The 24599-nt window shown below is 50.3% G+C and overlaps 2 protein-coding genes across 8 annotated transcripts in view; one reads left to right on the top strand and one right to left on the bottom strand.

Moving 5' to 3' along the window:
- MID2 (midline 2) overlaps nucleotides 1-2710 on the bottom strand; it is a 202761-nt gene extending 200051 nt beyond the window's left edge. Inside the window, exon 1 of the mRNA XM_038588019.1 lies at nucleotides 2689-2710. The gene's annotated coding sequence lies outside the window, so the exon portion shown is untranslated. The remainder of the gene's footprint in view (nucleotides 1-2688) is intronic.
- TSC22D3 (TSC22 domain family member 3) overlaps nucleotides 1-24599 on the top strand; it is a 62575-nt gene that overhangs the window by 27662 nt on the left and 10314 nt on the right. The window lies entirely within an intron of this gene.

The raw sequence follows: 24599 nt of genomic DNA, 5'->3' as shown, positions 1-24599 counted from the left end.
GTGTGTGTGTAGGGGAATATGTATAGAGATGTGAAGGAAGGCTATGTGCAGTGCCTGAATGCCTGTCTGGTGAACTTCTGTGGCCTGGATTTTGTACCCACGTGCAATGACTGGAGGTTAAAGCCATTTATGGGGCCTGGGGTATGGTAGGGTATGAGAAAGACAGGGTTTAGGGTTTCTCTCCCAAGGGGATTCACCCATATAAACTGCTCAAGGTAATTAAGATCCCCAAAGAATTGGCAGCTGCTTGCTGAACAAATTAGACTCTGCCTTTATGGGCATGTTCTGTGCTGGAGATCAGAGGGCCCTCCCTGATGTTTGGTTCATTAGTCATTGTTCCCTGTCAGAGCAAGCACTCAGAAAATTGGACGTCTGGCAACAGCCTGTATTCAGAAATTCAATAGCAGGAGCAGAGATGGCAAGAGCGGAGTGTCTGGGACAGTGCTTCATGCACAGTAGGTGCTTGGAAAATGCTTGTTAGCTAACTAATGAACTAAGTAAAGAAAGCTTTTAGTCCTCCATGCTATTCAGAATGAAACAGTGTCAATAGCAGATCCGATTGCTTTTTAGCCGAGCCACATTTGAACTTTCTAATGGGCGGGCTGGAAGGACTTGGATAAAAACTCACTGGACCCCAGATTTCCTATGCAGATGGCACTACATAGATCACACTGCCCACACTGCCCTTGGACCTTAGGACTAGTAGACTCCAAGTTTGCCCATGACCTCTTTTGAGTCAAATCCAAACACCTTTCTCAAGTCCCAGTCTTCTTTGGCTAGAACAGAGTAAGCCTGGCAGGGTACAAGATGAGGACCCAGGACAGGTGGGCTTTAAAATGAACTTTTCCTTCCTCACCATCTCGCCACAGGCCAGGCCTGCTAGGTGAATTTGGACAGACACTTTAGTATTGTTCTTAAATGTCAGGGAAAGATGTTGTTTTTGTTTTGTTTTGTTTTATATCTTCTACTGAATGTCACTAGTTCAAAATACCCAGGATTCCTTGCAAAGGTCAGCTAGCATAGCAGGACTAACAGAGTCTTAGAAGCTTTTGGCAGTCGCTAAAGGTTACCACTGGTGTCTTGTCTATAGGCCAAGGGAGTGAACTCTGTGAGGGATTTCAAATGTCCTTGATGGACTTTTCCACCATACTAAGAGCCATTAGAATAAGTACTTTTCAGATTCACCTAGCTATCTAGTTACTCCTTCAGATCCCCTCTACAAAGGAAGAAAGCACTAGATTTTACTGAGCACGGCCTTCTTTTGCCTTTGTTGGGGAGGAGGATGTGCATGTGTGTCCATGTGTAACTGTGTACATGTGTCTAGACTTGAGTGTGTGGAGGGGATTTGGGTAGTAACATGGACATGCATAAAAAATAGGTTTAAGGTACATGCAAAAGAGGTATGAAAAAAATATATGGTAAATATAATTATGTGGGGCAGGGGGAGAAGGATACCTGTGTTTGTGAAGGGACAGCTGGAAGGTTAGTGTCTGGTGGGAAGGTTGGTGTTCTTGTGTGTGTGACATATGTGTGTAACTCCATCTGAATCTACTCCTATATATGGAACTTGAGAGTCATGGTAAAGAAGGATATGTAAAAGAGGGGTGTGTGTGTGTGTGTGCACGCGTGTGCGCGCGCACACGTATGTGTGTCTGGTGAGGGTTTGTGAGGGTGTATGTCTGGATTACCCTCAAGTCTTGGGCTTGCCTGGGAGAACCATCTTGGCCTCTATTCCTTATTCTCTACCCCAGACCTCCTTGAATTCTCTGCCTCTGCTTCCTCCTCCTTAAGGAGATACTTTCTACCATGAATCCCCCCACCTCTCTGCTTCATGATCTCTAGTACTGCCCACCCCCACAGTCTCCTCTCCCTGGCCACCTGCAGTTTCTACCAACAAAGTGGGGGTGACTGCACGGTTGAGAAGGGCAGCACTTAATGACTGGGAAACAATCTCTGAGCCAATGAAATGTCTGCCTAAAGATTGTTCTTGGATCAATGGGAATCCTGTGGGTCACCCTTGGACAGATTAACATCATTAGGAAATGTAATATAGATATTCAATCCTAGAATTTGGTGAATTAATTAAATCCTTGTTTTTAGTTCTGTTGAGAAGGAAAATCATTTATTATCTTTAGTCTGACCCTGTGCCTTCAAGAGAACTCTTATTCTGTGAAAATAAGGGCTGAGGTAGGCAATTCACACATACTCGTGAAATCTAAGCAGATTATCTCACCAGTGGCTATACTGTAATAAACTAAAGTGACCTTGGTTTAAACAAACAGATGTTTGGGGCTGATAATTGAAGTGCAAACATGACCCTAATTAATGACTTGGTTAATAGTAAGTAGTTCACTCTTTGGAGATACTAGCTAAATTTTCAGTCTTAGCTATAATACAGGTCTCTGGACAATGTTTGTATTCTTCATGTTAGAAATGAGAGATTTCTAGCTACTTAGTCTGTGAAGCCACTTATGAAACAGGAGAGAAGGAAAACCAGACACAGTTCTGATGGGAATGAGTATTTTAGGAAAAGTATTGATAAATATACATCTATAAATGTACTCCCACCATCAAAAACCAATCCCCTTATATCTTCTCCTAGGTGAACCTACAAACAAGGTGTATGTGGATACCCACAAATGAATAAACATGTTCTCTAAAGTCAATAATTTCCTATCAATAACTCACTCTGGCTCTGATGCAGTCATGTGGCTCAATTCAGGGAGACTGCCACTTCTGAAAATGAACCTAGAAAGCAGCCTAACACCCTGTTGCCAAAGAGATGGATGAAACAGAGTAGAGGATGCTGGGAAATAGAATGTATGCAGCTTCTGGGCTTAATGGCCACTTGGTGTGAGACACCCCACCCTTCTCCCAACTGCTTATCTGTTATTTAATGAAGAGGACAGGGAGGCAGGTGGTTAAGTCAACTGATGTGTTGGATTTGGGTGGCCCTCCCCTCAAGAATAGCACTTTCTTTGCTGCAACGGATACATCCAGCTGCAGATTTCCATCATCACTGAATACAGATGAATTCAGAAATTATACTGGCCTCCTCAATTGTTGCTACTGAGTTGAACAAGCACTATTGGGACTATCCTCTTGGCCACACCACTGTCCTGAATGCCACAGGGGGAGGGAAAAGGGGAGGAAAATAAAAAAACACCTAAGACCTTGGGGGGGTGGAATACGTGCAAAGAACTAACTCAAGCATGCCCTGAAGACATACATCCGCAAATGCAAAAGAACACATACCAAAACATCTCATAAAATGATGGGCTCTATAAAATGATAGGTGGGGATCCCTGGGTGGCGCAGCGGTTTGGCGCCTGCCTTTGGCCCAGGGCGCGATCCTGGAGACCTGGGATCAAATCCCACGTCGGGCTCCAGGTGCATGGAGCCTGCTTCTCCCTCTGCCTGTGTCTCTGCCTCTCTCTCTCTCTCTCTCTGTGTGTGTGACTATCATAAATAAATAAAAAATAAAATAAAATAAAATAAAATAAAATAAAATAAAATAAAATGATAGGTGGAATTAAGTGGTGGCTGCAACTGTCTGGAATCTTGGTGCAGAACCTCATGAGTGGAAAGTCAAAAAGGACCTTGTTCTGTTGCTTGTATACCACAGTCCTCAGGAAGAACAAGAGCAGTGGAAGTGGTTAGAGTAGCTTCCAAAGTGTGTGTTTAAGTATTAAAAGTAGTGGGCATGATTGTCTTCCGTGCTGAGCTCTTTGTTTTAATGGAGCTGCTCCCAGATATCCAGGCCACCCTGTCTCAGAAAACAGCATGTGCTATTTCCATGCTGGCCATAGTAAAGCGTTAGCAGCTTCTAGTATTGCAGGGGTGGCCATGTCAGAAAGGGCAGGGCCAACACAGCTTCAGCCCCAGCCCAGGGCTTGAGCACAGACACAATCGATATAATTTTGGCCTAAGCATGCCAGGGTCAGCCTTGTGGACTTTGACATTTGCCTACAGTCTGGCCCCCGAGGTGGCTCAAAGTTGAGGAAGCTATGCATGGCTTAAAGCTGGTAAGTACTCCCACCCACCCACTTCCTCTACTGTGTTCACAATTGGCATATTACATCTGGGCTAGGCAAGAGCAGGTGGGCTTTGAATTCCCAAGGATTCATATATCTGTGTCATATATCTGGGTTTGCCTCCCTCCAACTCCACCCCCACTCCCACCAGTGGAAAAATTAGGGCTGGGCTTCCACCTCGTTACAGACTTTGAAGCCTCAATATAAAGAATATTCCAGGAAGGGTAAAGGCAGGGAAGAGCGGGGGTTCCCAGCCCAACTCAGGCTTGACATTGAGCCCCAGGTATGATGCCCAGCTGGCCCAGCAGTGCCAACAGGCAGGACTATTGATAGGTGAAAGGGATCTAGAGTGCTCACAGCCCCTTATGGCCACCCTCAGCTCATCAGACTACATTGCCCACTTAGGTCTGGGTCTGTAGCTTCCAGGTCCCAAAATGTCTGCTTGGGCCTCAGGTTGGGATATCTTCTTTCAGCCATGGCCAGGACCCAGAAGTCTTTGGGACAGTGCCCTAACTTCCAATGCCAGTTGTTCCGCTAGCTAGCAGAACTCTCTGCCTCACTCTGGGCCTCAGTTTCCCCATATGTAAGATGAAGTGGTGGGACCAGATGATTCCTAAAGTGCCTTCTGGCTCTGATGTCCGGTGACTCTAAATGCCCTCCCTTATTTTCAGGGGGTAAATGCTTTTTATGAGGGGGTGAGTGAGGGCCAGGGGATGCTTGAGGACCTTCAGCGTGGAAGCTGCTCCAAAGTTCCCCGGCTGCATTCTTTTCTGTTTCTCCCATTGCAAAGGGCCCAGGGCCACTCTGGTTTGGGCCACAGGCACGGTGGTTCACGGTCACCCTGAGCGCTACTTCCAGTGGGGCGGCCGCCTCCCCCCGGGGCTGCAGAGGAGGTGCTGTGGCTCCCACTGGACTGGACTGGGCAGGGCCCCCTCCCCTGGGTGGCAGCCTTGCAACTGAGCCCAAGAGGTACCCTCAGAGACCTGGCCTCTGGGGCCCCCCCCCAGGGCTGGGTGCGGGAGTGGGCTCTGTGCTTGGGTCTCCCAGGGAGCGGGGACTTCTGGGGACCACATGAAGAGCCCGTGCAGGTCCCTGGGTCAGATAGTTGCCCTGGGGGATCTGGGAAATCGGGTCGCCTGGTGGAGGCCCTGCAGGGGCTGGCAACAGTGAAAGCAATTTGTCATTAGGCTGTAAATGAGCCTGGCGGGGGCTCGGTGACACTCCATGCTCCGGTTCCTCCATAAGGAACCCAAGAGGCCTTCAAGCCCGGATCCTAACTTCACCAGGGAGGAAGGAGACAGGCTTCCATGAAGACACAGGACCAGGGATTGGAGGGAGGGCTTGTTATTCCACAGATCATGTGACCCCGGGGACTTCCCCTGTTTTCCCAGTCCTTTCCCGGGAGACTTTAGGGAGCTGGGACCAGCCTAGGCGGGGAAAACAGTGATGACATGCCACACAGAAGGCAGTGTTGGCCACAACAAACGAGCACAGCCTCTCAGACAAACACAAACACACATAGTCTCTCTCTCTCTCTCTCTCTCTCTCTCTCTCTCTCTCTCTCTCTCTCTCTCATTCTCTGTCACACACATACGCGCGCACACACACACACACACACACACACCACGCATGCACACCAGGGCCTCACTGCACACCCATCTCAGGTGCTCCATTGTGGCACTGGCTTTCTGTGAAGACATGCCGGTGGCCCAGCCCACATCACCTGCCAGGACAACTTCACTTTGCCTGGGTGTGAGGAGGGGCAAGGTTCCTTGGAAGGGGAGGGGCATTTTGCAAAGCGAAAGAAAAAGAAAGAAAGAAAAAGAAGAAAGAAAGAAAGAAGAAAGAAAGAAAGAAAGAAAGAAAGAAAGAAAGAAGAAGAAAGAAATAAAGAAGAAAGAAAGAAGAAGAAAGAAAGAAAGAAAGAAAGAAAGAAAGAAAGAAAGAAAGAAAGAAAGAAAGAAAGAAAGAAAGAAAAAACAAAGCAAGGCTGAAGTCCTCCCACAGGCAGGCTCATGCTCTGGGTGTGCTTTCGCAGGCCAGAAACTACAGAACTGGGAGTACTGCCAAGTGCTTTATCAAAGGAAACAGCCCGCCCAACAGCTGGAGATGGGCTCCTGCCAGCTGTGTGTGTCTCTCCGTCTCTCCTTCTCCTTTTCTCTCCCCTTCTCCTATCTCCATCCAGACATCTCCTGCAGCCTTGCACTTTGCATCAGGGAGGCCCACAGATGGACTTCCTTGGACCGCAGAGTACCCTTGATGCTGAGTAACTGAGCATATTGCAGCCCCAGGTGGAGGCAGGGGAGGGCTGTCATTGAAAAGGGACGGGCTGCCCCACTGAGGTCTCCTGGCATTGGGCACAGGCCTGCTGGGTGGCGGGCACTGCTGCTGCAGCTGGAGCCTTGGGGAGACACAGTAAAGTAGTCCCTCTGTGGCCTCTGCTTCGCCCACGGTGGGAGGCGGGTGCCTGGCTGGGCTGTGTGTGTTGGCGGCAACAGGGTGTTTTCCAGCAACCTCAGCAACTTTGCCATCCATATTCATTAATTAGTTAATTACTTGGATTCATTTCTCTAAGCCTTGGGCTTCCCAGGGAGGGAGGAGACAATATGCTGGTGGGGGGAGAGCTCCAAAGAAGGGTGCTCTGGTGGTGTGCATGGTGGGGGTGGGGGGGTCCACTGGCAGACACTGGGGAGAGTGAGGGTGAGGATAACCTCCTGTGGTTTCACTCCTTCTTCCAGCCCTCACCCATTTCAGGCTCTTGCCTTGCCAGTTAAAGTGCCCAGGACTGTCCTAAAAGATGGCTCTGAGCTGCCTCTGCAGAAGCCACCCAATAAAGAATGGTTCTAGTGGGGCTTCCTCACTCTTGACAGTGGAGCTGAAGGCAATGGCCCCATCCCCGGGGAGGCCCAGGGGCTTAGAATGTACACAGCTTGCCCCCCTCACCTCAATTGACCCCTTGAGGTGACTCAAGGCAAATCTAACATTTCCCTGGCCAGCCTAGCTGCATCTCAAGGCTAGGGTCCCTATTGTGGTCATCTCTTTGTTCCCAATGCCCACCACACTCTAGGGACTTCAGTAATGCCTGGTGACCCAGCTTCTGGGGAAGCCACTTTAAAGCTTGGGTTTTGAGATGCCTAGGTGTCTCAGTGGTTGAGCATCTGCCTTTGGCTCAGGTTGTGATCCCAGGGTCCTGGGATCGAGTCCCACACCAGGCTCCCCACAGGGAGCCTGCTTTTCCCTCTGCCTATGTCTCTGCTTCTCTCTGTGTCTCTCATGAATAAATAAATAAAATCTTTAAAAAAATAAAAATAAAGCTTGAGTCTTATCGAGTGGGAGGCAGCAACTTGGTCTGTATGTATTCCCCCAAGGTGGCCAAGTTGGGCTTATTTTTTATATTCTCTGGCCGTTTTACTGAGTACCAGTGTCATGGCAGGGCATCACGTGGAGCCCTGTGTCACCAAGAAGCATAAGGCTGCAGACTTAGATGATCTTAGCTCTAGTATCTGGTGGGCATTCTGCGGCCCACCCTCCCTCTTTCCCATCATCACCCCACCAGCTCTCCCATCGTTGTGGTGCAAAGTAGGCACTCAACAAATGTTTATTGCTAGTGTTCATTACTACTGCAGTGTGTGCATGTGTGTATGTATGTGTGTATGTGTGTGTATTGAAGGTGTTTATCACACAAAGCTGGCCTGATAGGGCTACTTGCTAAACCACTGACAAACCAGAGGCCCTGACCAGGTTGCTCAGAAGATACCCTAGCAGTTTGTTTGTCCAGCCCTGGCAACCACAATCCTGGGTGGAAGTCAAGAGCCTGAGGCAGACTTTAACCCCTTATCCTTGATTCTGTCCTTCCCAAATAGGGCTTGCCCTCAGGCCATAGGCCAGAGGAGACTGGCTCCTGGGCATTGATTGGGCCAAATTCTTCTGAAAAATTTTGCCTTCCCCCACAAGTTCGCTGGACTCTGGCTCCCCGACTCCCTTCATTTGGGATCTTATTTGTCTCACGGGTTCACCCCACCCTACGCTCTAACACATAAATCCTTGGTACATTCTCCCCAGCCTGTTGTCAGCCCTCAGTATATCTGAAACGACCAGGACAGGACTCGAAAGGAGTCATTTTATCATGGCCTGTTGATGACCATCTCCTTCAGGGTATGGGTGTGAGTGTGTGTGTGTAGAGCCTGCAGACTTGGGGTACCAGCTTCTCTGCAAATCTAGACCTTGTGGCATTAAGATTTCTCCTTCCTACTCCAAATACTGACTGCCTGACCTTCCAGCAGCAGCAGCCTTGGGGAGCTGGGCAGGCAGACAACAGGGTACTGACGTGGGCTTGTACACGAGCTGTGATCTAGGCCTGCGCGAATGGAAGCTTGTGGGGCTTGCCCCCTCCAGTTCCCTCACAGGGGCACTTCCGATGGTTGGCACCACCAGCACGTCAGCTGCAGGGAGCAAATGGTGCAAGGGAAGAGATTCCAGGTCTCCTTTGGCTACGGCTGATTCCTTATTTCCTCTCCTTTCCCAGTTCAGGAGCATTTGTTGCCGTCTGAAGGGCCGGGCAGTGCCAAGACCACAATAAACAGCTTGTCCAGTACACACAAGCTCTTTGGACACTGAAATGTCAGCTGGCCAACTGGCTCACAGCTAGACCCTGCTGCGTGCCGTTTGCATCCGGCCCCTACAATGCCGCTCAGCACTTGTAGAACCGTGTGTCATAGCAACAAGCCTGGGGAGTGGGGGGCCCCCCCACCGTGACCCGGTCCTAGCTCTGAGACACCAAATTTAGGAGCTGCACTAGGGTCCCTGGTGAAAAAAAAAATGACTGGCTTAGGGACCCAGGCTCTGCAGATCTCAGAGCAGCAAAGTGGCCTGGCCTCCTCCCCGCCAGGCCTGGCCCCAGGGACAGCCAACCGCCAGATTCCCTATGCCCCATATAGCTGAACCACTGAGTGGTATTAGGCAGGAACATCTCACCCAGTGAATGCTAGTGGAGTGCAGGGCACACGCCTCCAGAGAATGTAGACAGAGTACAAATGGCAAGAGATGAGAGGGAGAGGTAGCGGGGTCTGGTGGCAAAAGTGCCAGGCCAGGATCCAGGAAATCTGGGCTCTGCTCCCAGCCCCTGCCACCAACTCCCTTGGCATCCTTGAGCAAGATCACCCAGAGGGCAGGGTTGGGGGAGCAGGCGCAGGGCCAAGGCCTTGTCTAGGAGAAGGTGAGCTGTGAAACTTGGTTCAGGCATTGGGGGATTGGGGGTGGAGTGTTTAACCAGGAAAACTTTCCACTGAGAGAGGCACCTAGTTGTCTTCAGATGCCTTGGATAGATCTTGACCGGCAAAAGAGCCAAACGTAGTGCCCCGAGGACATATCAGGAGAGAGAGAGAACCACTTCTTCCAAAATGTCCTGTCCTTTGCCTTGCTTGGGAAGACAACAGGCAAGGAACCCTGCTGTGGGGACTGAGGGCAGAGGGCACAGTTGTGCTCTGTGATCGTCCTTACGTCTGCCTCTTACAGCCACCCATAATGACTTCTCTGGGGGCGTGGCGTGTTTGTCCCTGGTCCTCCACGTTTGTATGGAAGAGGCGTCTCCCACTTCACCACCCTATGTGCCCATGCCCCAATGTCTCTAGTGTCCAGAGACCCACACACTAACTCTCAGGACCTGCCTTCATATCTCATCCCTAAGTTTCTTTTGTCTGGGAGCAAAAAATGTGCTGTTTCATCCGGCCCTCAGTGCTCAGAGGGAAGTCATGAGGCACAATAGTCTTCAATAGCACAATACACGGTTGATAGAAGCTACCAGTGTCTGACCCAGGCTTGGTGCTCGATAAATATTTGCCAAACGAATCCAGGCAGGAATAAACTCACAATATTTTCCTATAAAGGACTGCATGTGATAGTGGAAATTTGAGGCTTGGTGGTAGGACCAGTTTAAGGATAGGAGGAAGAAGCCTGTTTGTGACCATGCAAATAACAGCACAGGGGCAGCCACCCTCTGTGTGCAAGGAGGGAAGGTAGGATACACCCACTGGAGGTGGGGGCAGGATGTCTGGGAAGAGGGCCAACATCCACTCTAGTCTGAGGGCCTCAGACACTTCCCAGGGCAGGAAGGCCCCATGGTGTTGTCTAATTGGCTTTCTGATTGTTCTCTTCTTTAGTGAAGGCCCAGTGTGGTAAACCGGTGTAGGGCTGAGCTTCCAGAATCTCTACTGGAGTTCTGAGCAGCTTCTGGTTATTCCCAACCAGGAGTCAGTTGCCCAGGAGGGCCTTGGATCTGATTAACATCACCTGAGGGAGCCAGGAGGGTCTTGGGGGGGGGGTCTTCACAAACCATTCAGACCTTAATATGCCCCCTCTCTCCCTTAGGTTCAGGGGCTCTGGGAGGTGGGAGCCGGCCTTTGCAGATTCCTGGCTTCACTTGCCAGATTCCTGGCTTCACTTGCCAGATTCCTGTGTTGTCTATGCCTTCACAGCAGGGTGGGTGAGAAAGAGCAGCTCAGGAGGAAAACACAAACAGAGGAAAGGTCTCTAGGTCGGTTGACGTTATAAGTGCTATTGATTTTACATGATTTTTCCATTGGGAGGACAGTGAACTGACCTCGTTTTGCAGCCGGCTCACGCTTTGACGCCACCATCTAGGCCATGAACTGAGAATCCAAGAGGCTATGGCTTTATGTCAACACATATTTGATAGTCACCGCTCTTGGCAAGGCCAGGCAGGGCCTCTAGGGGTGAGATATGGGGATATGGGAGTGGTTGCTGGCCTCTCTGCTCCTTCCACCTTTCACCAGGGACACTGTAGGACCCTGGACCCAAGCATTCTCAGATCCTACTGGATCTGGATGGCAGGGGAGGAGATTGGAATCTTCAAGGAAGGACTCTGGACTTAAAGCTCAGACAGGAAGAGGATAGTTGAAAGAGCACCGAACTTGGCAGTTGGGGACCCAGGCCTTCATCCCAGCTGGGCCCCCAATTAGCTATCCCAATTTCAAGCCAATGACTTCCCATCTCCTGTTGTCAGTCTTCTCCCTTGTTAAGTGATCAGTGGAACTAAATGATCCCTGAGGTCCTGTCCAGCTCTGAAATCTGTCAGGTTTGCAAGAAAGGCAGAAGTTAGGAAGGAGGAGAAGATAAAGGGGAGAGGAAGAGGCAAGAAAGGAAATTTCATCAGAGTACAGAAGGGGGAGATGAGAAAGCAGCAGAGGTGCACTGCTTCATGATGAGTGGAAGTGGCTAGGAGGCCCAGATCCTGTTCCCAGGTCTCCCACTAATGAGCTGTATGACCTTAAGCAGGTCATTTCCCCGCTTTGTGCCTTATTCAAGTAGGAAGGATTAGTTGGCTCCCTGCCCCCAGACCACTTTTCTGTTGGGAAACCTAGATATATACATGGAAGGGCACCAGGGAATAGAATCAGTGGCGAGTGGTGTGACATGGACAATAGGTACATTTGGAGATGGGGAGAGAAGTGGCTGGTGGGCCAAGGCCTTACCTAAAGGACAGAGAGAATAAGAGCAGCGGCTGCCAAATCAGGCAGACCTGGATGAAGTATTGGCCCTTCCCCCTGCCTAGCTGTATTACCCTGGGCAAGTCATTTGCTCTAGCCCAAATTTCACTTTCCTCCCCCATCAAAGGAGGGAATGGAACTCATTGATCCTCAAGGTTCCTTCCATCTCTCTGAATATGTAGGAAAACAAAAATGCAACAAAAAGAGGCCAGAAATGCCAAATAGGCCAAAGGGGAGGATTGCACATTTAAGGAGGAAGCCAGCTGGTGTGCACAGACTTGTTTGCCAGGAGAAAAGAAGGATGATGCTCCCAGAGCAATAGTGGGCTGCTGGTGGGGGGTGGTAGGAAAGGAGAGGAAGAAAAAGAGGAAAAGGCAAGTCAAGGTCATCTCAAAGTAGTGATTGGGAAGGTTAGACACCGATGCATGTTCAAGGAGAGAGGGCTTAGTGGGGAAGGAGCCACCTCCTGGCATGGCGGTACCAAGCGGCTCCCAGACCATGTTGAGGGTGGTGGTGAGTGTTACAACAGACTCACCAAAGGGTAAGCCCTGAGTGGACAGTGGGGAGTTGGAACACTTTCAAACCCATGGGGCTTCTTCCATGGAGGCAAGCATGGTCAGAGGCCCATCACTAAGAATTTGATACTCTTAGATTTTATGCATTACTGACCTCTGCCTGGGACCAGAGAAAAAAGTCTGGGCAGGTTATGGAACTGAGGGCCTAAAAGGGGATTCAGCCTGCCTGGGATCATGTGACCATGTCATTGCAGGACCAAGAGCAAAAGTTGGTCTCCTTCCCGATTTAAAGCATCGGCCTCTGGTGTGGCCCCTGTCCCATCCATTGGATGCTCTTAAAAGAATCCCTGATTGAAATTGTTGGGCTCTTCAGTGGGGGTGTGTGTGAAAAGTGAGGTGAAAAAAAGTCAGTTCCAGGTAAATGAGGTTCTTGGGTCGTTGTGAGGCCCAGCCACATTGGAGGGTAGCTGGTGGGCCTTTTGGCCACCAGGGTCATGCTTGGGGCAGGAGCAGTGACAGCTGGCTTAGGAGTGAAGAGTGTATGTTCCAGAGTCAACGAGGTCCTTAAGTGCCAGTGCTAGGTGTGTGATATTGGGCTGGTCACAAACTCCCTGAACTGCCATTCCCTCATGTATCATCTGTAAAAACAGAACAAAACAAAATTACATAGGGTTGTTGTGAGAAATCAAGGAAATAATGCATGAAATGCACTTGGCACAGTGCCTGGTACCTAATAACCTCTCAATAAGTAGTAGCTATTATCATCATCATTCTTTCCATTACTGGTTTAACAAATGTGAGATTTGGTGATCTTTCTTACCAACCTCCCACTGCCACCGAAGACCCAGACTCTACATGGTGGACTCCCCTCTTCCTTCGTTTACCTCAGAGTCCTGCCACTGATTCAGCTGCTTCACCTTTGGGCCTCTGAGACCACCTTTGCCATCTCTGTTATGGGACCAGCCTTCTTGGTGGCCTCCAGGGAATCCCACCTCCCCCAGACCTGCCTGCCAACATGGGGGCCTGGCAACAGGCAGAGGCAGGGAGGGCGGCAGGTGGCCAGGGCCAACAGAATGAGGCCATGCTTTGCCACCTTGTCACCAGTCCCTGGCAAGGCCTGGCAAGGTCACCTTTTGCTTCTGATTTCCTCCTGGGAAGGGCAGGTTGAAAGGAAACCCTGAGGGAGCATTCAGAGGAAGGCAAGGGCTTTGCCCCCACAATCTGGGGAGAAACCTTCTTTCCAGTGTTTGCCAGACCAAGAGACATTCCAGCCAAGGGGACTGCCATGGCCCTTGTACAGGAGCAGTGCCGAACTGTGGTGGGCATCACTCTCTAGCCTCTAGGAAAAGCTCAGGAGCTCCTGATTTGGGGCAGTGGTGGTGGGGGGAATCCCAGATTTTCTTAGGTAAAGAGACTCGTGGGTGAGGTCCTTCAGAGGGAACTGATTGCTTATTCTGGGAAATTCAGAGGGTGCCCCAAACTGCTCCCAGCCTCTCATCCCGGGGGGGGGGGGGTGGTTCACCAGAGAAACTGTGGAACTAGGCCAGGGAGGGCCGAGATCACATTCTAGTGTGCAGGTCCTAGAGATCAAAGAGCCCAGCCCACTATCGGGGTTGAGAGGTAAAGGGGAAGATTGGAGGGAATAGCAGGCAGGCAGAGCCTGGCGAATCTAGAGGTGGAGCAGGCAATTGCCTATCTGGCTTGATTTCAGGAGGCTCAAAACAGACTCCACCCCCAAAGCTCCACCCTGCCCCCCCCCTCCCCACATAGCCAAACAATGGTATGTTTTTTGAGCACATGCTGGGTGTTCTGTTCTGTGTTCAGCCTCTGTAGCAAATGGTCAAGTTCAATCATTCCCAGCCCCAACCCCCACCCCAGAGTCCTTCCTTTTAAAAGCTTTTGATGGGGATGACTGAGGTCAGGGCTAAAAGAGTGGTCATTCGGCACACAGATGGCTGGAGAGGGAGAGAGAATGACTAGAGGCCCTTGGATGGCAAAGGAAGGCCTACTGGTACATGATGGGTGGTGAAGAGGACAGGGGCAGGGCAGGAGATGTTCTTAAAGTGGAGCTGAGGTGCACAGGAGACCAGACGTGGCTTAGGGCCAAACCCTAGAGGAGAGACAGGACAGGAGAGAGGAAAGGTTCTAGAGGCGCACTGGCATCTTTTGTAAGGAGGGCCCTACAGTCCAACCTGAATGAGTCCTTCAAGCATAACAGAAGGGAGACATAATAATTCCTTTTATTTGTCCAGGACCTTGCCATTTAAAAAGCTCGCTTTCTCTCCCCCCCCCACATTCTCTCTCTCTCTCTCTCTCTCTCTCTTCTTTCGTCTTTATAATAGCTCTGTCAAGGTGGGTAGGTCATGGAGTGATTGACGCCCATTTGACAGATGAAGAAATTAAAACTCTGAGAGATGAAATGACTTGCCCAGGGTCACACAGACCATTTTAATGGGATTGATGGAATCAGAACTTTGGTCTCCCAACTCCCCAAGGAAAGCAAATGCCAGAATCAGCCTAATGAGCATTCAGAGCAGAGTGTGGAGGTAAGCACCTCCATAGTGTTATCTTGGGAATTCTGGGAAGGGCCCCCCACCCCATAGATACAAGTGAGCCTCACTCGGCTCACTTGTACCTGAAGTGTCACTCTTAAGAGATTCATTCTTTTGGATTGAAACTGTGGCCCCTGTTACAATGTGATGGGTGCTGGAGGAAAGGGTGGGGCCATGGGAGAAAATCTTAGCACCTCTGAATAATGCCCAAGATTGCTCCTAGGAGAAGGCCCTAGCCACAGAGTGGGGGAGAGGACACAGGGGGGATGTTAGGAGTGGAGAGGAGGCTGTGCAGGCAAACCTCCCCCTTTTGTGTAAGAAGGGGAGGAGTTGCATCAGAGTGTAAATGAGGGCAACACTGAGAAGGGGGGCAGGTCTGCCCAGAAGTGGGCCTCTGAGAGCTCTGATGGGTGACTGTACCAGAGTCCTTGGAGGGAGGCTGGGGGGGAGGGGGATTCCACATGGCTCTGTAGGGAAGACAGCGGGGCCGCCTGGACAAGGAAGTAGGATAGCCTAAGAAGCTGGAATTGTGGAGGGGTGGGTGGGGGTGGGGGAACTATTCAGGGAGCTGGCCTAAAGCCAGGGGCAGTCCCAAGGGGGTGAGCTGAGGCTTGAGAGCTCCAGGCCCCGTTCCAGCTCCTGACCTTGAGTCACCATGCAACTCGGCACTTTTCCTACCTCAGTCCAGACACCCATCAGGTCTCTGTTATCTCGGCTTCCTGTTTTACAGAAAACTGTGTAAAAGTGACTCTCCTGACTCCTCCTGACCCACCGTGCCCTTCCTACAGCCCTTACCACCCTCCCATCCAGCATCCTGCAGGCCTCCTGGGCCTCCTGGAAGCTCTTGCCTGCTACTTAGGGTCCTGAAGGCTGCTCCTGCACCCCACGGTCCTCAGCACAAGGGCCTGAAGGCTTCACCCAGCCCTTGGCCTGGGCCTCTCCACTCAGAGGCATGGCTGCATCTGATAAAGTCAAGGCTGAGAGATGATTAGAACCAGCAGCAACCTCAGAAGTCACTTTTGCCATTCAGTCATTTAGTTCGTTCATTCATTCTATTATTCCATTTGTTGAGCGTTGCTATGTGCCAGACACTGCTCTAGACCTGTGGCGTATGGCTTCATGAAGCCCCCAGTCTAAAGAGGGGTATCATTCACCAAGTAAGCACCCAAGTCAATATAAATTTGCAGCCCTGATCCTGTCTTTTTACATACAGGGGAAACTGAGGCCCAGAATGGTTACAGGACTTTTCCAGGGTTGTTCTGGTAGTCAGGGACAAAACAGGACCAGAACCCAGGTCTCCTGATTACTATTGCAGTGCTCTTTCCACCATGTTCTAGAAATAATACAGCATCAGTATAAGGACATGGTATTTATCCTTCTCTGTAGAGCCAGGCTTACCTACAGTCAGAGTAGCCTGTGGCCTACTTGGCAAGATTTGAAGATCCCTGAAAAACAATATCCCCCCCTCCCATGGTCATCCTCCCCCCACAGTTCTTTCCCTTTCCACCCCAAGAAGCCCCACCCATGCCTAAAATACCACTGACTGAAATCTATGGGTTAAAGCCCCTGTGGTAGGCCTGAGGAGAACCTATGAGCCATTACCTATCATTGACACAAATACAAATGATTTGTCCTTTAGGATTGGCTCCCAAACCAGGTATGTTGCATTTGGTGGAGGGAGACTGAGTCTCCCTTAAAGTGGACACTTCTAGGGAGGACGGGGCATCCCAGATGGTAGTAAGGGGGGCCCACGAAACTCCCAGCAGCAGGAGGACACAGGTCACCTGAGGGGACAGGCAGGAGGAAGGTACCTGAAAAAGGAAGCAGGAAGGTTCTGGAGGCAGACACCTGCTTCACAGTTTGGCCCCGGGGGCCAGCCCTGTGCCTACAGCATGATCCATGACATTTTGTTTTAAAATACATGTTTACATTTGGTCTTTCCTTATACTAGATTATACTAAGTCTTTTGTCCCTTCTGCAGCCTGGCGTCTGAGTGGTTTGTACGTGCAGTTCCTGAGGGGCCTTCCCTGAGTCTGGTCAAGCAGTTGCCCTTAAATGGCCCTCCAGTCCCTGAGTTGATCTGTCTCATCCTGACCTGCCGGGGGCCTCCCCTCTCTTGGGACTGCAATGGGAATCAACCAGCCTGCACCCTAGGGCTCCCCACCCAGACCCTGCTGAGGTTTCCAGTTCTTCTGCAGCTGTGATGGAGGAGGTTTCAGTGGGAAGAAACATCTGTGCCTAGAAGGTAGCCTCCACTGGAAATCTCAAAACAAAGCAAAATGCCTAGCTGGAGCCGACCCAGAGCTTTGGAATCAGGGGTTCACGTTTGGCCTCTGCCACTTACTAGCTGGGTGATCCAAGGCAAGTCACTTAACCTCTCTGGGCCTCTGTTTTCTCATCCACAGAATGGACCTAATGACAATATGATACCCACCCCCTCCTGTCAACTACCTCAACTGTTGACAAGGTTCCAAAGGCTAATGTATATAAGGCTCTTCGCACAGTGCCTGCTGAGCTATCAGTACTCAAGAGCTGCTGCTGTTCTTACTCAGACCAGATGTGGCTTTGAGATCTCCCTGTGATAGGTCAAGACCTAACAGCTGTCCTTCGCGGCCCCCTTGTTGAAGCGAGGCTTTTATAAGACAGGTTTGCGTAAAGTGAGGCCCACCTGTAGGGCATTCTCCCCGTGCTGGTGATTCATGGGTGGGATGCATTCCACCCACCTAATTTAAGCCATTCTACATTTTCTTCTCCCTGACACGGACGTGTTTACAGGAGGACAGTCCCATTCAAAACAAGATGAAAATACACTGCTGGCCCGGAGCCCCAGGCTAACTGGTTTCAGGTCCTCTCCCAGCTGTCAGCACCTCACAACAGGGCCGTGGGGTGGGGTGGGGGCTGCCTGGCCCTATTCCCCTGTCTCCCTCCCTCCACCCAACCTGGCTCCACCTGGTGTGAGGCAGTTGGCCATCACCTGGTTAAGCCAGAGCGGGGCTTCAGGGCTGAGGTTCTGCCAGCATTTTTACAAAAGCAGGAAGGAGGGGTGTCAAGGGGCGAGGGCCACCGGCCACCCTGGCGAGCTCTGGTGTGAGGATTGTGCCTGCTGCCAGGGTGGCCCAGTGCAAAGTCAGAGAGGAGGACTGCCAATGGAGAGTGGCAGGAAATGGCCAAAGAAAACTCCCCCAGCAACCTGCCTTTCTGCCTGGCACTCCCCTCCCCCCCACCAGCCAGACTCATTCCTTTGGGTTAATAAAGGAGGCTCTGGGTATAAAGAAGTGACTTCATGGGGAGGGGGAACCCAGCGACCCCTTATCAGCCACAGAGCCTACCTGAGAGTCCCCTTCTCACCCATGCCGCTTATAAGCAAGTAAGTAGAGGAGGGTATATGCAGGGAGGATGCCCGAAGAACAAGCAAATGAGATCCCCTGGACAGGGAATGCTGAAGGTTAGTGTTGCAAAGTAAGGCTCTGGTATATCCCTGCTCCTCACAGCTTCTTCAGAGCCCATTCCCGAGAAGAGCAGGAGGAGATGATCTCCTTTGTCATAAACTCCCCTGCTCTTTGAGCTGCCTGCTCAGGCACTTTGGTCACATTGAGAGCGAGCCCAGGAATATGTGGGTATATCTGCCTGTACCCCTGAGAGCCCAAAGCCCCATTTAGCCAGAAGCTGTTGTGAGGCTCCTTCGCAGGCAGCACTCCACCCGTCTATACTTAGCCAGCCCCAGGGCAGTTCCCCCAGGAGCCCCCTACTATTCAGACCGCACTAGGCAGGCCACGGTGTTCCTTCCCAGAGAAGAACTGAACAGTGCCCCTCCCAAGAAAGTCTTTTCATTTTAACAGGGATCCTCAACACTTCAAACCCATGGTGACATTAACAGTGAGAATTTCCTTTATCTTGGCCAGTATTGGTTATTTTTGGTCAGGACGGGGTTGTTGTTGTTTTTGCCTGACCCTCCCCCACCTCCCCCCCACACACACAGCATTCCAGTTATATGGCTGTCACTCGCTCAGAATCAGGCCTGCTAGCCCCAAATCCCTCTTTGATGTTGCTGCCAGCCGAGACTTGGCTGCCCTGGTCCCGGGCTTCATCACCCTCCACTGCTCCCTGTGGGTGCCCTGTTCCCAACTGACCCAGCCCCTCCAGCTAAAGATGGAAACTGACCAAAGTCCCAGCATTAGTAGAAAACCATGAGCGGGTGCATACGCACAAGCACATGCACACGCACACACACGCACACACACGCACACACACACACACACACACACACGGGTGAATTATACCTTTTATTGAAGAGGTCGGGCCTTGGTTCCAGGTTGTTAGTGGCTACTTAATTAAATTGTACTTGGGTTAGGTTTCCCAAGTATGTTTGATTTTCACTAGTCTTTCATGTTTTTTAACTGCAGAATTGCTCTCAGACAGTGATTGTCTCCAAATCACAGTGTTAACAGAAGGCAAATTCATGAATTTGCCTATATAGTTCTTCCCTACAGAGGCTATTAGCAAAGTTCTAACACTTGTCCAAACCTTTTAGTTATTCATTAAGCATGTATTTACCATCTTGAGACTGTGTGCCAGGCACAGGTCCAGACTCTGGGGGCACAATGGTGAATAGGATAAACCCCTATGCCTGCAGAACTTGTATTCTCAGTCTAGGAAGCCAGTCCATGCTCGCTGAAGATCTTGTGTGTTGCCCACTTCCAGTCATGGTCTTATCTGGCTGTGCCTTTAGTCCTGCTTGAAAGACTTGAGGTCCTGCCGATTACTGACTGCTTGTGCCATCCAAGAGGCCCTTGAGGCCAAAATGTTATGTAAGTTCAAGTCCTGTGTACTGGGACAGATTGCTAAAGAACTTCAAGAGACTGAATTTACTTTTTTAAAGATTTTGTTCATTTATTTGACACAGAGAGAGAGAGCAAGCACACAAGCAGAAGAGAGAGGGGGGCTTTGACATGGATGGAACTGGAGGCTATTATGCTGAGTGAAATAAGTCAAACGGAGGACAAACATTACATGGTCTCATTCATTTGGGGAATATAAAAAATCATGAAAGGGAATAAAGAGGAAAGGAGAGAAAATGAGTGAAAATATCAGTAAGGGTGATGAAACATGAGAGACACCTAACTCTGGGAAAAGAAAAAGGGGTAGTGGAAAGGGAGGTGGGTGGGGGGTTGGGGTGACTGGGTGATGGGCATGAGGGAGGCACTTGGCAGGATGAGCACTGGGTGTTATGCTATATGTTGGCAAATTGAACTCCAATGAAAAAAATAAAGCCATTTAAGTATTAAAGATATATATAAAAAAAAGAAGAGAGAGGGAGAAACAGACTTCGCACTGAGCAGGGAGCCCAATACGTGGCTCGATCCCAGGACTCCGGTATCATGACCTGAGCCACAGGCAGATGCTTAACTGACAGAGCCACTCAGACACCCCTCAAGAGACTGAATTTAAATGTTGATTCCACTTTGATACCAGTCCCTCATGTTACCCCCGCCCCCAAGCAGTACTGGTGACTTGTGACACAATGGAAACAAAACTTGGAACCTGGACAAAAAGTTAGAAATGCCAGACTTTGAAATAGCATTGATAGGGCTGCTCACCCAGTGAGCCGTTGTGTCAGCAGTGTTTGGGGACCAGGACCCTTACTCATCGTGGAGCAGTGTTTGGGGACCGGGACCCTTACTCATCATGGTCACACCCTTGTTACTTTCCAAAGAACATGGCTATGCCACCTACAGGATGTCCACCAAGTCTGGAACCATAGGCAAATATCGTCCATGTTGTTGTAAAGACATCGTCAGTCTGCAAAAAAAGAATACAATGATATTATCTCTGTTTCCAGACTTTGGGGTGTCTGTACACATATCCACCTTGTGTGGTGTATATGTCAGGGAGAGAAGCATCATTCCCATGTCATGAATAAGCAGATGGCAGCACAGGGGGTTTAGAGCCTTCTAAGCAGTCCACCAGCTGTCTAGTGGCCAAGGTGGAGAAAGAACTCTGACCTCCTGATGTACTTTCTTCCTGTTTGACCAAGTTCATGTAGAATGGGTGCTAAAGCCAAGTTTCTCAGGGAGCACCTCCCCTGGCATAGGCACTAGGGCAGTCCCTCTCGATTCTTACCATTATTCTCTAAGAGCTCAGGAACCAGCTCAGTGGGCCAAGTCCATTATTGCAGTAGCCTGCTGGAGAAAAATCACCCAGTGACAGGACCAATGCCTCTGGATTATCTCCCAACTGTGCTCTGGCCCCAGTGCCCCAAGATAACCAGGGACTATCTTTGAAACTCCTTTCTTCTCAACTGCTGAGCTAGGAACTGTCTATACTTGGCCATTCCTCAGTTTCCATATTTACTTTAGCTCTTCTGCGGATCTGTCAACAAACTCCATGGTATTATTAGTTTTAGCAAATAACAGGATGTCAGAACTGTTGACCAGGATTTGTTACTTTGCTATTGGAGCTGTATCCTGGGACATAGGGGCCAGTGTTCCTCTTATTTTCTAAGGTGTCTGAGCTTTGGCAGGAAACCTTTTCCGGGCAGGCCCACCACACTCTGCCCATGCTACAGGCCCTGGAAGGCTACTCCACCCACAAAGACCTGGGCCCTTTGTCCTTGCTCAGTGGTACAGAGATGTCCAAAGGTAGATTCCCCCCCCAAAAAAATCAATACAAATGTTTTTGAATTTTCCAGTTTGGTGCTTTACCCTTAGACTTCTGCTATGGCCTTCTGTACTTGGTAAGATGGTGTTGGGACTTAACACTCATGTTGTAGAGAAGGGTGGGGGAGAAGGGTGGTATTTTAAGCTGGCACTAAGAATTTCCAGGCTTTGGCCCCAAAATATCTTTCTCTTCTAACCCCACCCCCCTGCACTGCCTGTCTCAAGGAGCGAGAGGGGAGGTTAAAAGGGTCACTGTTGCTGACAGGCAACCAGGAAGTCCAAGCCTTGGGGGAAGCATAGCCTTTGTTTATTTAAGCCCCAAACCTAGCAGGCAGTGTAAATTAAACATAAAAATAAAATAAAATACCAAAACACAGGCCGGATGCATGCCACAGAGAGCATCGAATTCCCCTTCAGCCCTCCCTTGGGAGAGAGGAGTTGGCTGAGCAGTGGGGGCAAACCTTCTTGCTAGGGAGGAGCTCACAAGCCATGGGAGGGGTGAGGATGGTAGGGGCAGGGGAGCTGAGGTTTGGATCAGGGTGGGGATAAGCATGTTTGCAGAAATCCTGGTGACTCTTTGTAGTCAGCCCCAGCAGGCTTCTGGGCAGGGTGGGGGTGGTGGGGAATTAGTCACACCCCTCCAGCCAATCTCAGAATGGACCCATGTTTGACCTGGTGGTGATAGCCACAAGGCGAGCAAGAGCTGGCTTTTGTGGAAGGGAGGCAGGGCTGGGTTAATTGACCAAACTGCGCTATTAGAAAAAAATCAGCCCTTCCCTGTTCTCTCCCTCCCCCCAGGGTTCTTCTCCTTCTTCATTCTGGGATGCCCACCTTCTGTCCTCAAACTCCCAGGCCAAGAGTTCCCGCCACTGACAGCTGTGAAGTGTCTTAGAAGCAATCTGTTCCTTCTAACAGGCAAAATGTGGCAGAGGTTGATTTATAAATAAGAGCAGGTTTGGGTTATCCTTCTAATAGCATCTCTCATTCATGTTCTGATCAAGTGTTCAGGAGTGAAAGGGAAAGAGAGCGAAAGGCAAACAGACATTAGACCTGGAATGTGCTGAACTCTATCATTGTGTATCATCCAAAGTAGATCTTGGTGACCCTGACACTCTGGGGGCTCTTTGGGTAGACCTTGTTTTGGCCGTCCCCTTTAGGCCAGCGGTTCTCAAAAGCAGTTCTGTGGAGTAGAGACAGAAGAGTTGCATCCGACCCATCGGAAAACACCCTTCCCAAGCCACACACTATTCCACTGGATCTTCTAGGGCTAGAGTCCAGCCATAAGTTCCGTCTAGGAGATCCTGATGTTAAGAACCCCATGAGGACCCATCCGTTTCCCTCTGCAGCCCACCAGCAAGGTGTACCTGCTGTGTGTCTGGTCGCTTTCCAGTGCTGATCTGCCACTGACCACTCTGTTGAAAGTAATAGGAAAATTGAGTTCATACTTGAGTACTCGTCACTGATAATAGCAGACCATGGCCCTTTCCCAGGGCTTTTGGCAGGAAGAATAAACATTCCTAGTTCCTTGAATTATAAAGCGGTCCTGGAATGATCATTAGAATCCAAGGTTCTGATTCGGATGGTGACGTTTGTAGACACTACAGTAGTCTGGTCGGGCAAAGGACTGAGAGGACTTTTGCTCAGTGCCCTTCAAATCAGACTTCTCAGGTAGCCGGTCACATGTGGCATCTGTGCCAGGGCTGGCTCTAGTTAGAACTGTCCTCATGAGGAGCCTGGGAGAGCCATTTCTTAGGCATTCATATGATTGATTGTGTACACGTAATGCTTGGGGTTTGTTTGTTTTTTAAAGATTTCAATTATTTTTTCATGAGATACAAGAGAGAGAGAGAGAGGCAGAGGGAGAAGCAGGCTCTCCACAGAGCAGGGAGCCCGCCTCAGGACTCAATGCCAGAACCCTGGGCTGATGACCTGAGCCGAAGGCAGATGCTTAACCAACTGAGCCACCCAGGCACCCCACGTAGCACTTGTTTTTTGTTTCTCCTTTATTTTAATGTGTGATTGACATCTTTGAAACCTGTGGACCTAGCGGCACCAGGGATTCCTGTTCCTGGTGTACAGGGTGAGGCTTCAGCTGGCTCCCCCCGTACCCCCTCTAAGCTTCCCCTAAGACCCCGTCACCTAGGATGTCTGCACAGCACGTGGTCAGCTCTGGATGTTGGAGAGAGCCAGGGCTATGTCTTTTGATACTCTGGCTTGGTCTAGAGTGTCCTCCTGCTTTGCCATATTGCCATGTCCTATTGCTTTACTGCTTCTTTTGCATCAGGAGGAAGCTGGCAACAGCAAGAGACACACAGAGACAGGGAGGCAGAGGGGGAGGATCTGCATGATGCCCTTCTCCTGCCTATATCTGTGAACTGGACTTGGTGAAAAGCTGAGAGAATGTTTACATAAATGTGTGTGTGTGTGCTTCTGTGCTTCTTTTTCCCTCCTGGTGAGGTGTGTGTTCCTTGTCAGCAATTCTCAAACCAGGCCAGGAGGCTTTCCTTAACTCTCCCAACACTCCTTTGAGTTCCCTGGCACTGTTCCCATGGCTGAGGTTGGGGGGACGGGTGGCCTGCCCAGGAAGGAGCTTGCCTCATTTCTCTTCTTCTTTCCGTTTGGCCAGTATCGTGTCCCCTGCCCTTCCCAGCACTGCCTCACTCCAGGGAGGCTGCCTTCCTTCCATCCAGGAAGCTCTGGGGTGAGGGTAGGTGGCCAGAGAGTAGGAAGCCCTTTTCAGAGCCCCTTTTCACCATCCAGAGTCCTACCACAGAGGATCAGGGAGCTACCTCAAGTGAGCCCTTGGTGAATAGCTCTGCTGTGAGGTAAGCGATGGCCTGAGTCATACAATGCAAGAGCCCTGGGAGGCTCCTCATGCTTCCCCATCATGGCCCAGGTGCCCAGGCGCCTAAAGAGGCTGGCAGTATTACCATCATTTTGTTCCCCAGGAAACCTGTACCACTACAAAGGTCACCCATTCTATATAGCAGGACCCACGATGGAGCCAGGTGCTCCACCTTGGCTTCTTCATGGGCCTCTTGTCTGCTGGCTCCACATCCCCAATAGGATCCTCCTCATTCTCATCTTCCAAAAGCATTGCCAATAGCCCTAAGTCCTCCACATACCACTCAAAGTAACCTTGACAACTAACAGAAAAAAAATGGGTTGGAATTTCAGGGTTGCTTCACAGAGCAGCAGGGATGGAGAGAGCCCCTGCCAGTGTCTCCTTGGCTCACACAGGCTGGTGGAGGGCTGGTGCCAACAGGAAGAGTAGCCATGTTCTTGCTGCTTTCTTTCCCTGCCCCTGGAGTGGGCTGTGACCAGGGGTAGAGTGAGG

The sequence above is a fragment of the Canis lupus genome, chromosome X, assembly GCF_011100685.1.
Source record: "Canis lupus familiaris isolate Mischka breed German Shepherd chromosome X, alternate assembly UU_Cfam_GSD_1.0, whole genome shotgun sequence".
Classification (NCBI taxonomy): domain Eukaryota; kingdom Metazoa; phylum Chordata; class Mammalia; order Carnivora; family Canidae; genus Canis; species Canis lupus.
Note: the sequence above shows the minus strand (reverse complement) of the source record. Positions and strands in the feature narration are given on the sequence as shown.